Genomic DNA, 13,625 nt, shown 5'->3' with positions numbered 1-13,625 from the left:
TGACACAACTGGCCATTCCTTTATTTTTAATTATCCCTTCCACTTCCCCAATTTAAAAAATTACTTTCATCACTTTTCTACTTCTCTGATTCTTTAGTTTTGAAATGGAGCTCTCTGGAAGTCAAATAGATTTATAGACTGATTGAACTCGTGGGAAGCAAAGCTATCTACACATATGTGCATTTATGGGTGTCCATATCTTTTGTCAATTCTCAAAGGGTCTGTAACCTAAAACAGGGTTCTCATTCATTCATGTACATTTATGGGAAACATTCTATATGCTAGGACCTGTTCTGTGCACAGGTAAGAAAGCAACGATTCAAACAGATAAAGTCTTTTACCTCAAGAAACTTAATTCTAGGGGAAAGAGTGCAAGGTTTGAAAGATGGCGGACGACGTGGACCAGCAACAAACTACCAACACCATAGAAGAGCCCCTGAATCTCATCAGGCTCAGCCTGGATGAGCGAATTTATGTGAAAATGAGAAATAACCGAGAGCTTCGAGGCAGATTACATGCATATGATCGGCATTTAAATATGATATTGGGAGATGTGGAAGAAACTGACTACTATAGAAATTGATGAAGAAGCATATGAAGAGGGGGATCCCTGGGTGGCGCAGCGGTTTAGCGCCTGCCTTTGGCCCAGGGCGCGATCCTGGAGACCCGGGATCGAATCCCACGTCGGGCTCCCGGTGCATGGAGCCTGCTTCTCCCTCTGCCTGTGTCTCTGCCTCTCTCTCTCTCTCTCTCATGTGCCTATCATAAATAAATAAAAATTTAAAAAAAAATAGAAGCATATGAAGAGATATATAAATCAACAAAACGGAATATTCCGATGCTTTTTGTCCGGGGAAATGGTGTTGTACTAGTTGCTCCTCCATTAAGAGTTGGCTGAAACAAAGAATTTATCGTGTATGGAATATAGGAGATTTTGGATGATTGCCTCTTTAAATGTAGAAGACATCCAAAAGAGAAACCTGCGTTCATTTTGATATTAAGAAATGACCAAGGATTCTTCCACTCCTGAAATGAGTTGATTTGCAGATAACTCAAAAATTCTTAAGCTAAAGGGAATTTTAATTTTTTTCCAACTCTTTCAATAAATGTGATCAACAGGATGCAGAAAATAAAAGAAACTTAATTCTATCTGGAGCGCAGAAAATAAAAAACATACATAATTATAGGCCATATTGTCTGATAGACGAAAGTGCTGTGAAGAAAAGATAAGGCCAATTGCAGGGATAGAAAATGGATAGGATTAGTATCTTACATAAGGTGGTCAAGCAGTCTTCCATGGTGAACCAGTATGTGAATGGAACACTGAATGAAAATGAGAAAGTAGGCCAAGTGCATCCTAGCAATGAGGATTTCTGCAAGGGATGTTGGGGGTAATTGCCTGACAAAGGAGCATGCCCTGTGCCTCCACACAACACCCAGGAGTCATTCTGTCTGACCAGAGTGAATAATAGGTAAATACTGGGAAGTGAGATTAGAGTCTGGGCCAGGTGAGGGGCCAAGTTAGGCAGTCCTGGTGGGTCATGGTTAGACCCTCAAGAACAGCCAGACAGTATCCCTTGCTCCTCTGAAATTCAGAACAGAAATCCTGTCAGGCTTTTTCAGTTGGATAAGATTGGGCTTTAGAGTATCACATACCTGGATAACTACTGTGACATGTTGAGTAAAATTACTGGTTCCAGTAGTAGAACCCTGAGCAAACCACTTTACCTTTCTGATTCCAATTTTCTGATCTTTACAACTGGAATTCAATTACCTAGCTGATATAATTATTACAAAGTTCTAAGTTAAGATAGCACACGAAAGTACCCACCTTAGTGCTGGCATGAAGGGGGTGCTCAGTAATGATCAAGTTTCCTACGTCTTTCCATATCTCTTTACTAAGAGTATGTATATATATATTCTTGACTTCAACTACTACCTCTATGAATTGATTCTTGGATGTCCCACGTTCCATCAGTCACTTGTCAATAATGTGCTTTCTTGGGCAGCCTGGGTGGCTCAGCGGTTTAGCGCCGCCTTTGGCCCGGGGTGTGATCCTGGAGACCTGGGATCGAGTCCCACATCGGGCTCCCTGCATGGAGCCTGCTTCTCTTTCTGCCTGTGTCTCTGCACCTTTCTCTCTCTCTCTCTCTCTCTCTCTGTGTGTGTGTGTGTCTGTCTGTCTTTCATGAATAAACAAATAAATAATTTTAAAAATGTGTTTTCTTGTATCATTTTCCTATGTCTACCTAGATGTTCTAATAACACATTGAACTAAAAATCATCACCTTTCCCCTAAAACTGCCATCAAAATCTCAAATTGCTCCAAAGTAATGCAAGTGGATAAGAATGCATGATCTCCTGGAAACTGCTTGGTGTTGGCTTCCTGGTATGTCTGTGTCCAGCCTTTCAGATCTCCCACCTACACATTCACACAGTATTCAACCCAAGGCCCAAGAGAAGCCATAGGAAGTTTTCTAGAGCTCTTTCTCTGTATAGCTTCCCCCTTTCTGATACTCTGCCCTCAAATTCTAGCTACCTCAGCCTCCCTAAATGGCTCAACTCAAGAAACCACCGTGCTCAGCTTGGGTTTTCCCTCCAGCATCGCATCCCAGAAAGCGCTGGCAGAAAGGTGAGGCAATCCAGGAGCTCACTTCATTCATCTCCCTTCTCTTGGGGACTGCTGTAATGTCCTGGGCATTGTCCAGTGTCTGAAAGCTGCTGTTTCACATATTTTATCCAGTTTTCTGGTTGTTAGCAGCAGGAAGACAAGTATGTCTCCAGTAAATTCACAAATACAGAAGCCCGTTGCTACTAATTTAGTGGTAACCCACTGCAGTATGTACAGCAATGAAACATTTTACACATGGATTTCTTGCAGGGTTCTCAAAAGAAAAATTTTGTGTTTGGAGACAGGACCTCAGGAAGAGCAATTCATTCTAGCTTCTGACCACCCTTAGAGAGACTATATGTTGTATTCTGACAAATCTGCTTGCCTGACCCTTATGCCAATGTCTTATTCATCCAGCACAGAGGTACTCTGGAGATGCATAGAAAGTATGCAAATAGTACGTCTCCACTTTGTTCTCCCTTCTCTTTGTTCTCTCCTTTGGGCTTATGAGTATGTCCCTGACATTATACAATGCTTTTCCACCTCTCGAAGCCCACCTTACTTATGTTTTCCATTCATTTCACTGTATTTTTATAGTATTATTATTCAAAGATGGATATTGTTTTCTATTAAGGAGATAAAGCTTATTCAAGCCTTACCTATAACTTTGAAAAGTTTGATTTTTTTATGATTTTATTTATTTGAGAGAGAGAGAAAGCAAGAGAGAGAGAGAGAAAGAGAGAGAGACTGCGCACAAGCCAGAGAGAGAGGCAGAGTCAGGAGGGGCAGACTCCAGCTGAGCAGGAAGCCTACTGCGGGAGTCTTAGACCCTGGGATCATGATCTGAGCCGAAGGCAGATGCTTAACCGATTGAGCCACACAGGTGCCAGTCCAGGACCCTGGGATCATGATCTGAGCCGAAGGCAGATGCTTAACCGATTGAGCCACCCAGGTGCCCCAGTAAGTTTGATTTTTCAAAATCCTGTCCAACTTACTCACCCAACTCTACCTGTATGACTAAGAATGCAACTCCAGTAAAGGGACATTTTTCAGGCTTAGAAAAGAAATCATGAATGTTTGAGCTCATGCTTTACATTCACCATGTCAACTTGCCTATATCTTTAGAATTAGAATTTATTCGCTTCACGTTGTTGTATAGGGTCCAGTGCCTGACAAATAGGCTTTGAAAGCTTATTTCTCTTGTTTTTCAGGCCTTAAATCAGGGTCTTGTGAAAATAAAAAAAATGTGCCTACAATAGACTTAGGTGCTGATTTTCACATTGTTCATAGACTACCGATATTAGAGTCCTTTCAAATTGCAGAGTGAGACATAGCCATCATGAACAATAGCTCCGAAGAAGCCTCTTTACTGCTAATACAATTGTTAAGTGTATTGTTTTGAAAATGAAAACTTATGATTTGCACAAAGTTCTCCAATCTGCACTCGTGCCACTTTTGAATTGCATAAAATAACAGAAAAATGATAGCATGAGTCTTTCATATGTGAAGTTGTTATTTTCCTTTCTGGAATGCAATATGTATGTCTTTGTATTCACACTGAAATGCCTCATTCAAAACACAGAAGCGAGTATATAATAATTCTTACCCAGGATGAGGTTTCATACAATTGAGTAATATCTCAGCTTCTCAGCATGAAGTTAATTTATGTAATTTGTTACACTTTAAGATAAAATGATGTATGCACATATCTACCATACCCACACTCTTTTTAAAAACAAAATGTTAATCTTCATCAGAACAATGTCCAATCACTTTAATTTCCTAGGGATACTTCTGCTAGCAGTGTAGTCCCATTAGTGCAGACAGGGGCTTCCTGCAGTGAAGTACAGAAAAGACAGAGTAATTGTGTCCTTTTTACCCTTAGAAATTCTCAGCGACTTAAAAAAAATTTCGGAGACTTTTTACAGACATATAAGTTAAAGAAAAGAGATAAAAACAAACTCAAAGGCCAATAAGATCCTTAATGCTTTCCCTTTTTAGTTTCTTTTTATAATCGGTAGATATCTTAGACCAAAGAAAATGATTTCTTTTTGGTTTTGCTGAAATAATTCTGCATTGTTTTAGCAACTGAGCTACCCCATGCTGTGTTTCCTCTGGAAATGTGATATTTCAATAAAGAATATATTTTGTTTTTAACATTAAGCATAAAACCCTATTAAACAACTACCAAAGTACACCTCATCCAGACAAGCATAATTTCCTATTTCTCACAAGACCCTGAAGACTAGGGACGGATCCATTTGAAAACTTCTTACAAAAATTTAAACAGCCAGTCTTTATTTTTTCATATACTTATTTAGCATTATTTAAAAATTAACAGTATTTCTTTTTTAAAAAAAGGAAACAATTTATCTCGTCTATGAGTTCTTTCACATGTATGCCATCTTTACTATTTTGTTTTCTGTTGTTTCCTCTAACGTTCTGGAAAGATTAAAAACTAAGATATGACTACTCCAGCTTTAAAGACTCAAGAAAGCCAAACAACATGAACTTAATATTAATTGTTCCCCAAAGTTTGCTTTTCAAAATCCATCTTTACTATAAGAGTGAATTTTTAAAAACGTATCAGTGGGGTTTTTGCCTCATTCATATTTTTACTTGGCCTGTAAGAACTCTTGAATGTTATTTCCTCACAGATTTCTTCCTGGGCTGCTGACACAACTCTATAAAAATGCTTATCACCTTACATTATTGGTAATTGAGTGACTGATCACTTTTCTGCTTAATGATGGACATCTTGAAATTCAGGACACTGTCTTACAATTACTGTAAACAAGTCCTAAATCACACATTTCACACAGTAAAACATCCCCAAGTATGTGTTAAATAAATGAGTATTACCTAATAAAATCTACACAATTATTGCTGCCTTTTGGTGCGTTCTACCATCTGTCTTAACACACGAAAGCAAAAACACACTCACACACACACACACACACACACACGAAAGCAGCCCCATTTCTTCCTAGTCTTAGAAACTCTGTTATTCTTTTGAAGTTTCCTTTGAAAAGTCCTTGCTAACATTTTTCCTATGAAGAGAGAAGTCAATGAGAAAATACGTCACCTCTCTGGAGCACCAAAAATAGCGAAGGAAGAATTTAAGGATAGTTTTCTCTTTCTTTAGCCTCATACTGTAGCTTTCTATAAGTTTAGGAGGTAAGAGCGTTTATAAGACAGAAGCTAAGCATCAGGACTGATATTTAAAAATCCTTTTCTGAAAAAATAAAAAAATAAAAAAAATCCTTTTCTGAGAAAGATGCATCATCATTATCCATACCACAGGAGTATCAATCACATTATTTTGAGGAGCCATGAAGTCTATGTAATTATCTTGAAAGCCACTGCCTGCCATGGGGACATACATTATTGAGGGAGTGATATGCAACTAGAAGTTAGGAGACTAAGATGGTAATACTCACCCACCCCCCATTCTGTCTCATACCTCCCATTTTCTTCACTCTCCATCTCTTGACTCCACAGTGGGAATCAGAAATAGTCCAAATGGAAAGTCAGTTTTAAATAACAACTACAAAGAATGCACATGCTCTCAATCCTGTCTACCAAAAATAGGACTCAGTATTTCCAACGAACTTTTAGCCATATATACTGGTCAGGGTTCTCCAGAGAATAAGAACCAATGGAATGCATAGAATGCTAATATACAGAGAGAGAAAGGGGAGACAAGGGAGTGAGGGACTGAGTGACCGTTGGGACCTAGATCATGCCATAATGGAGGCTGGCAACTCCAAATTCTGTAGGGTGGACCACCAGGCTAGAGACCGAAGGAAGAGCCAAGGTTGTAGTTCAAATCAGAAGGCAATCTGCTGGCAGGATTACTTCTTGCTCAGGCTGAAGGAGACTTTTGTTCTATTTAGGCTTCAGCTGATCCAATGAGACCCATCCACGTTACAGAGGGCAATCCGTTTTTCTCACAATCCATCCATTTAAATGTTAATTTCATCCAGAACATATCTTCATAGAAACACACAAAATAATGTTTGACCAAATATCTGGGCACCATGGCTCAACCACACTGACACATAAAATCAACCATCACAACACATAACATTTACTGGGCCTCTGTCCTCTAACTTCCCCACTGCAAGTATGCGTGAACCAGGGCATGTTGGAATCACAGGCCAAACTGCAGCTGGTCTGGGCGGGGCTAAGGCATGTCTGATTGACAGGACTACACTATATTGGCATTGTGCCTCCAGCTCAGTGGTTAATAGTTCTGTTCGTTTTTTGTATTTACAAACGAAAATGTTATGTTAGCTCAGAGTCTCCTACCTCTTCCCATCTACAGTCAAAAAAAAAAGAATAAATAGTACAAAAATATTGAAAGACAACAATTGTTGGACTAAATAATCTCTAAGATTTCTTAAAACTCTAAAATACTAGGAAGGAGAAGGAAAATATCAAGCTAGGGCAATTTGTCTCCAAAGCCCATGTTTGGAGATACTAGTTCTTGTGATGGCACCTGGAGGGTGAGTGTGTATAGGCAGGCAGGGATGGAAATAAAAAGGAAGGCAGAGAATAAAAAGATCAGTAAGGCCAAAGATTAAGGGGGCAGGATGGGGGAATGTGCAGGTGAAGCACAGGGGATTGATGAGCAGTGAAACTATTCCGTAGGAGACCATGATGGCAGAAACAGGACACTATGCGTTTGTCAAAACGCATAGGACCATCCAATGCAAGCAGTGAACTCTAATGTAAATAATGGACTTTAGTTAACATTGATTTATCAATATTAGTTCATCAATTGTAAAAAGTGTGCCACACTCATGCAAGACACTCATAATAGGGGAGACTGTGGAGGGAGGGAAGAGGGAATATATGCGAACTCTGGTTTTTTTGCTCATTTTTCTATCAACTGAAACTGCTCTAAAAATAGTCTATCAATTTTTTGGAACAGTAGGAACAACTTAAATGATCAGAAATAAGAACACAGTTAAAATAAGTATGATGCTAAGATAAAATATATTGCAATAACAAAAGAAATGTTTATGGAAAAAAAAAAACAGCCCCAGCCTAAATCTGGAGGAAAACATGCAGGAAAAGGGGGAGGCAGCATCCAAAACTAACTGTGCTATGAGGAGATCCACTAACCTGGGACAGAAAAAGGAATCTAAACAAAGAGCTAATGAATGTGTTCTTACAATGGTCTAATGAGAGATGGGCCTGTGTCAGATGAGTGGCAATGGATTAGAAAGAAGTGAACAGATTCCAAACACTATGGAAGTGGGATGGACCAAACTCGGTAAAGAAGTAGATGTAGGGGTGCAGAGATGGAAGGGTGTCAAGGATGACTCTGAAGTTGTTCCTCATCTCATTTTCTGAAGAAGTCAGAAATCAATTTTTTTTAACAGCTTAACTGTGAGTTGCCTATAAAGCACTGATGTAGGGATTTCAAATATACTTACAGAATCTCACAAAGGCAGCCTGGACTAGAGAGAAAAATGTCACGGTCCTATGGATGTAGATGGCATTTGAAAACCATGAGATGAGATGAGAATATCAACAGGAAAGGTGGGATGATGACAAGCGATACAGTAAGCCATTGCTGTGCTAGGGAAGTAGAAGCTAGCAAAGGAAACTAGGAATGAATGACAGAAAAGGGAAAGACCTTGAAATTGTGGTGCCACAGAGGCTTTCAGAGAGAGAGGTCAACCATACCAAATGTCACATGGAGACCTGGTAAAACAGGTGCTGTAGTGGACTAATTATGCATCTGGACTCCAGAATTTGGTTTCTTGGTATAATATACCAATTGTACTCCTTACCAGTTATGGGTCCTGAGAAACCATTTTGTCCTCACTGTGCCTCAGATTCTACATGTGTAGATTTGATAAGAATATTACTTATTTCAGAGGGTTTTTACAAGAATTAAATGCAACACCCTAAATTGCATGGAATAGTAGTACCTGGTAAACAGTAAGCACTCAAAAAAAAAACAGTAAGCACTCAACAAATATTAAAATATTTTTTAAAATTTGGCAATAGAGAGGGTATTAGTGACATAGTAAGGACAGGGTTAGCAGAACAGAAGAGGCAGAAAATGGGTTGGAGTGGGTTAAAGATCAATTGCTCTGTTGATAAAATTGCTCTGTTGGACAAACACAATGACAAAAAAGATACATACTACCACCAGAAACCACTATTCCACTGGATATATCTACCTGTGTAATAATGATCTGTGCTTCACACTTATCACCCTATTGATCATCATGCTTGGTTTTTCACTGGTCTTCTGAACTCTAAATTCAGAAGGTTCCTCCTAGTGTTGAGCCAGTGTAGGCCTTCTAAGAACTTTAATTCAGTGACCTTCTGTCATTTGGGGCCAATGTACTACACAACCCTAAAGTATAATGAATATTTTGCTTCTTAAACATCTGTTTTCAATTCTTTATATAAACTGTAGGCCTCCTTCAGTTCATCTATTTTCAAGGTTCTCAAGATTGCCCATCAGAATTACCTGGGATAAGAAAAAAAAAAGATTCTGAATCTCAGACCTGCCCATCCAAAAGCACCAAGAGGTAGGGCCCAGGAATCTGTAACATAAATGTTTCTTTGGCAAACTCAATGGACGGGCAAGTAAAGGAACCACTGATTTATTGTCTATGTGACAAAAACAGCTTTCATGACCCATTTTTCTTGTTTTTTCTTTTTTTTTTTAACTCAGAGACTCCAAAGTTACCCACTGTCACTTAAACTGGCATCTTTGATATTTGGCATTTCCAAATTGCAAACATACTACGTTTTGCAGAGATACCAGTTACTCCCAATCTATGACCATGTAACAGCTGACTGCAACACACAAGCTTTAGCATGCAGATGTCGCATGACTGGGCATGCCCACTTAGCTACAAATCCTTTCAGTGACTGCACTTCTCTGCCAGAGAGATGCTGCATCTGGTTGGCAGAGGATGGAGCCTAGGTAGCACCCACTGTGCTCTGGCGATGTGTGTAGTGTTCACAGTGAGATTAATTTTACTTCCCCACCACTACCAATTCACAGTTCTTGCACTGTTCTTTGAATCCAGCTATACCTAGCTCCTTCTCACCAGCGGCAGGGTGGTGGGTGGTGGAAGCTGGCAGTTTGCTGAAAACCAAAGGCCAAGCTGATATCACACTTTGAAATTGGCCTCCTGCTTTTCTTTATAGAAGAAGGGAACTGCTGTAGGCTACCTTGTCCTATTCTTGCTGCCCTGGATATTTTCTCCACAGATATTTCTGACAGTTTGGGCAGGATCCCCAGCATCACAAAATGAGACTGGGAACAAGGGAACCAACCCATTTCTCCCCATTTTGTGATTGGCTTTCACTTTCATTTATGATTTATGATTGAACTATACCGCCACTGTCCCTTGCATCCCCACTTCTCCTTGCCAAGCTCAGCTTTAAGGGCCGATTTTTCTCTTCTGTCTTTGCACATTCTCCTATTTCCCAGAAATGTTCTCCTTCTTAGCTCTGGTTGTTTTGGTTTCAATACTGGCTTGGAACTTGCACCTCCATATGTTTTTTTTTGGCAGGGGCTCAGCATCTGGAAATCAGCCTTTGCAGTGTCCTCTCACTGGAACAATATTCACACCTGCAACATCACACACGGCTCTAGAAAACAACTCAGGATGATCCAGGATCCATTAAGGTTTGTCTACAAGAAGGTAGCTTATGCACTGGAATGTTTAAAACTGACATATCTCACCAGGCCTTAGGTAAAGTCAAATTTAGTGGTTTCCTTATGCCTCTTAGCCTCTGGGAAAAAGTAAACCCCCAAACCACTGCTTTTGAAATGATTTATTTTCTATCTTTGTTTTGAAAGTTAGGTTTAACTTTTCTAGGGCCTGTCTTCACTCAGACACTAACTCTAGCTGCCTCACTTTTAATTTGTACTTTCTGATGCTGCCTTTAAGTTGCTCCAGATTGAGTTTGATTTTAAAATGTCTTCTTGCTCCAAAATCTTGACAGGCTCATTTCTGTACTCATCTAGCAAACTCTTTCACAGCAGAATCCATTCGGGTCCCCAGAGTAATTGATGCTACCCTTTACACATGATAGGTGCTCAATAAATGTTTATGCACACATTCGCTCATTTATTTAGCAACTATTTATTGAGCTCCAACTATGGCAAGACACTGTTTTCAGTTTGAGGATTTCACAGTGAATAAAACCAGGTGCTTATTCTTACAGAGCTTACACTGTAGAGGAAGAGACAACCAATAAACAAAGCAGTAAATATATGTATCAAATGTGTAAGAGTTGTTGAGACAAATAAGAGAGATAGTGAATTCCAGGGCCCAAGGTTGGCTATTTTTTTAAAGATTTTATTTACTCATGAGAGACACAGAGAGGCAGAGGGAGAAGCAGGCTCCATGCAAGGAGCCTGAGGTGGGACCTGATCCCGGGACTCCAGGATCATGCCCTGGGCCGAAGACAGGCACCAAACTGCTGAGCTACCCAAGGATCCCAGATTGGCTATTTTTAAAAAAGATTTTATTTCTTTATTTGAGAGAGAGAGACGCAGACTCCTTGCTGAGCAGGGAACCCAACAAGGGCAGATTCCAGGACCCCAAGATCATGACCTGAGCAGAAGGCAGACACTTAACCGACTGAGCCATCGAGGTGCCCTAAGATTGGCTGTATTAAACAGGCTGGTCAAGGAAAACCCTCACTAATGAAGTGGCATTAGAGCAGAAACCTGAAGAAAGGCAGAGGATGAGGCGTGCCAATTTTTGGGTAAGTTTTCCAGGTAGAAGGAAAAGTAAGAGCCAAGATGCTAATGGATGGATGGATGAATAGATTAATCAACAATGAATACTGAATAAATTATGGAAGTGAAATGCGGGGACAGATCCTCAGGTGATCCCAATGTTCATATCCCAAATAAATTTCCCCTTGAGTAGGGTGGGCAGACCGCGGAACCTGCTAACAGAATATGGCAATGGTGAGGCAATGTTGCTCCCTGATCACATTATTATACACCTTATTATGTGTTATATATAGTTGATGACTGAGCAATGGCAGGGTAAGGGATGCCACCCCATGCAGTCAAAAAAAAAAAAAAAAAACAAAACAAAACCTATCACCTTTGACTCCCCCAGAATTGTAACTATTAATAGTCACCTATAAACCAAAAAGCCTTACCCACAACATAAACAGCTGATTAACACATACTGTGTATGTCATATGTATTATATACTATATTCCTGCAATGAAGTAAGCTAGAGAAAAGAAAATGTAAATCACAAAACCATAGGAAGAGAAAAATACATTTAGAGCACGGTAAAAACTCTGTACAGGCGGTTAGCCTGCCGTCCCACTGACCTGCGCCCTGCTTCAACAGTACTTGCACGGAACATACGAGGGGCTCCCCTATATGCGGCCTCCCAGCACCCTCCCAACCTCTAATCCAGTCACAACTTCCAGAACCATCTTCTCAGCCACTCTAGGCCTCCCAGACCAGCCAACACCACTTTGTGAGCTTAGTCCCTTACGGTCAAGCAACCATGCGATCCCAGGTTGGTCAGAATAATCCCCCCGCCAGGTGGAGGCCGCCCCAGCCGCCTGGCCAACATGTGGGCCTCTCTCTGGGCCTCCGTGTCTCCCGCAGGAGGTGGCTTCGGAGGCCTGGGCCGCTCCCCGGCCGGCTGAGCAGAAGCACCAGGGCGCCGGCGTCCCCGCAGCAGTGGGCCCCACACCAAGGAACACCTGCTACAGCAGGGCGCCCCCATGTGGCTGCGCATGACCTGAACCGCGCCCTTCGGGACCAGCCCACGGCCCCTCCGCCCTGCACCCCCCCCCCCCCAGCTCCGTGACTTGTGACTTCCCCGTGAGCCACTTCCCGGAGCTGAGGCTGAGCCATCTCTGCGAGCCAAGGGCCACCAACGCACCTCGCAGGCTTGCCTGCCCCCAGCTGAGCTGGCAAAGAGCTCTGCCCAAGGCTCATCTAGCGCCGCCTGGAACCTCTCCAGCCCCTCTGGAGACGGGCCCCTCTGGTCCCCCCTGGTGCCAGGGCTTCTGCCTCAGCCTCTCCCTGCAGCCACTGGGCAGCTTTTTAACCACTCCGGTTTTTTTTTTTTTAAGATTTTATTTATTTATTCATGACAGACACACAGAGAGAGGCAGAGACACAGGCAGAGGGAGAAGCAGGCTCCATGCAGGGAGCCCGACGTGGGACTCGATCCCGGGTCTCCATGATCACACCCTGGGCTGAAGGTGGGCACTTAACCGCTGAGCCCCCCAGGGATCCCCCACCACTCCGGTTTTTTAAAGAAAAAAAATCCACATACAGGTGGGCCTGTGTGTGTGCACATATATACACATGAACCTATACACATTACTTAATGTGACCGTGGGATAGCCATCTATATCTATATCTACATCTATATATCTATCTTGGGGGATCCCTGGGTGGCGCAGCGGTTTAGCGCCTGCCTTTGGCCCAGGGCGCCATCCTGGAGACCCGGGATCGAATCCCACGTCGGGCTGCCGGTGCATGGAGCCTGCTTCTCCCTCTGCCTGTGTCTCTGCCTCTCTCTCTCTCTCTTTCTCTCTCCTCTGACTATCATAAATAATTTAAAAAAAGATTTATATATCTATCTTGTTATCATGCACTAGACAGACTCTCCTACTGGCCTTGAAGAAGCAAGCTCTTGGGATGTGAACTGCCTGGGGAGAGAGCCATGTGCCAGCGAATTGCAGATGACCTGTAGGGGCTGAGGGCCACAGCCCTCTAGCCACAAGGAACTGAACTTGGCCAATAACTATATGAGCTAGGAAGAGGACCTCAAGCTCCAGATGAGAACACGGTCTGAACAAAACCTCATGATTGCAGGCTTGCAAGACCCTGACTAGAGGATCCAGCAAAGTTGTGCCCAGATTTCTGACTCACAGAAACTTTGATATAAGAAATGTGTGTTGTTAAGCTACTAAGTTCTTAGTAATATTCTATGCAGCATAGAAAACCAAGACAGCTGAATTAAGTAACCACTAC

At 41.7% G+C, this 13,625-nt stretch overlaps 1 pseudogene; it reads left to right on the top strand.

Annotated features, from left to right (window-relative positions):
• The first annotated feature begins 385 nt into the window (after positions 1-385).
• Positions 386-955, top strand: LOC129517465 (U6 snRNA-associated Sm-like protein LSm3; annotated as a pseudogene).
• Positions 956-13,625: the final 12,670 nt, after the last annotated feature.

The sequence above is a fragment of the Nyctereutes procyonoides genome, unplaced genomic scaffold (genome assembly GCF_905146905.1).
Source record: "Nyctereutes procyonoides isolate TBG_1078 unplaced genomic scaffold, NYPRO_anot_genome, whole genome shotgun sequence".
In the NCBI taxonomy this organism is placed as follows: domain Eukaryota; kingdom Metazoa; phylum Chordata; class Mammalia; order Carnivora; family Canidae; genus Nyctereutes; species Nyctereutes procyonoides.
The sequence above is the reverse complement of the archived record's forward strand: the minus strand, read 5'-3'. Positions and strand labels throughout refer to the sequence as shown.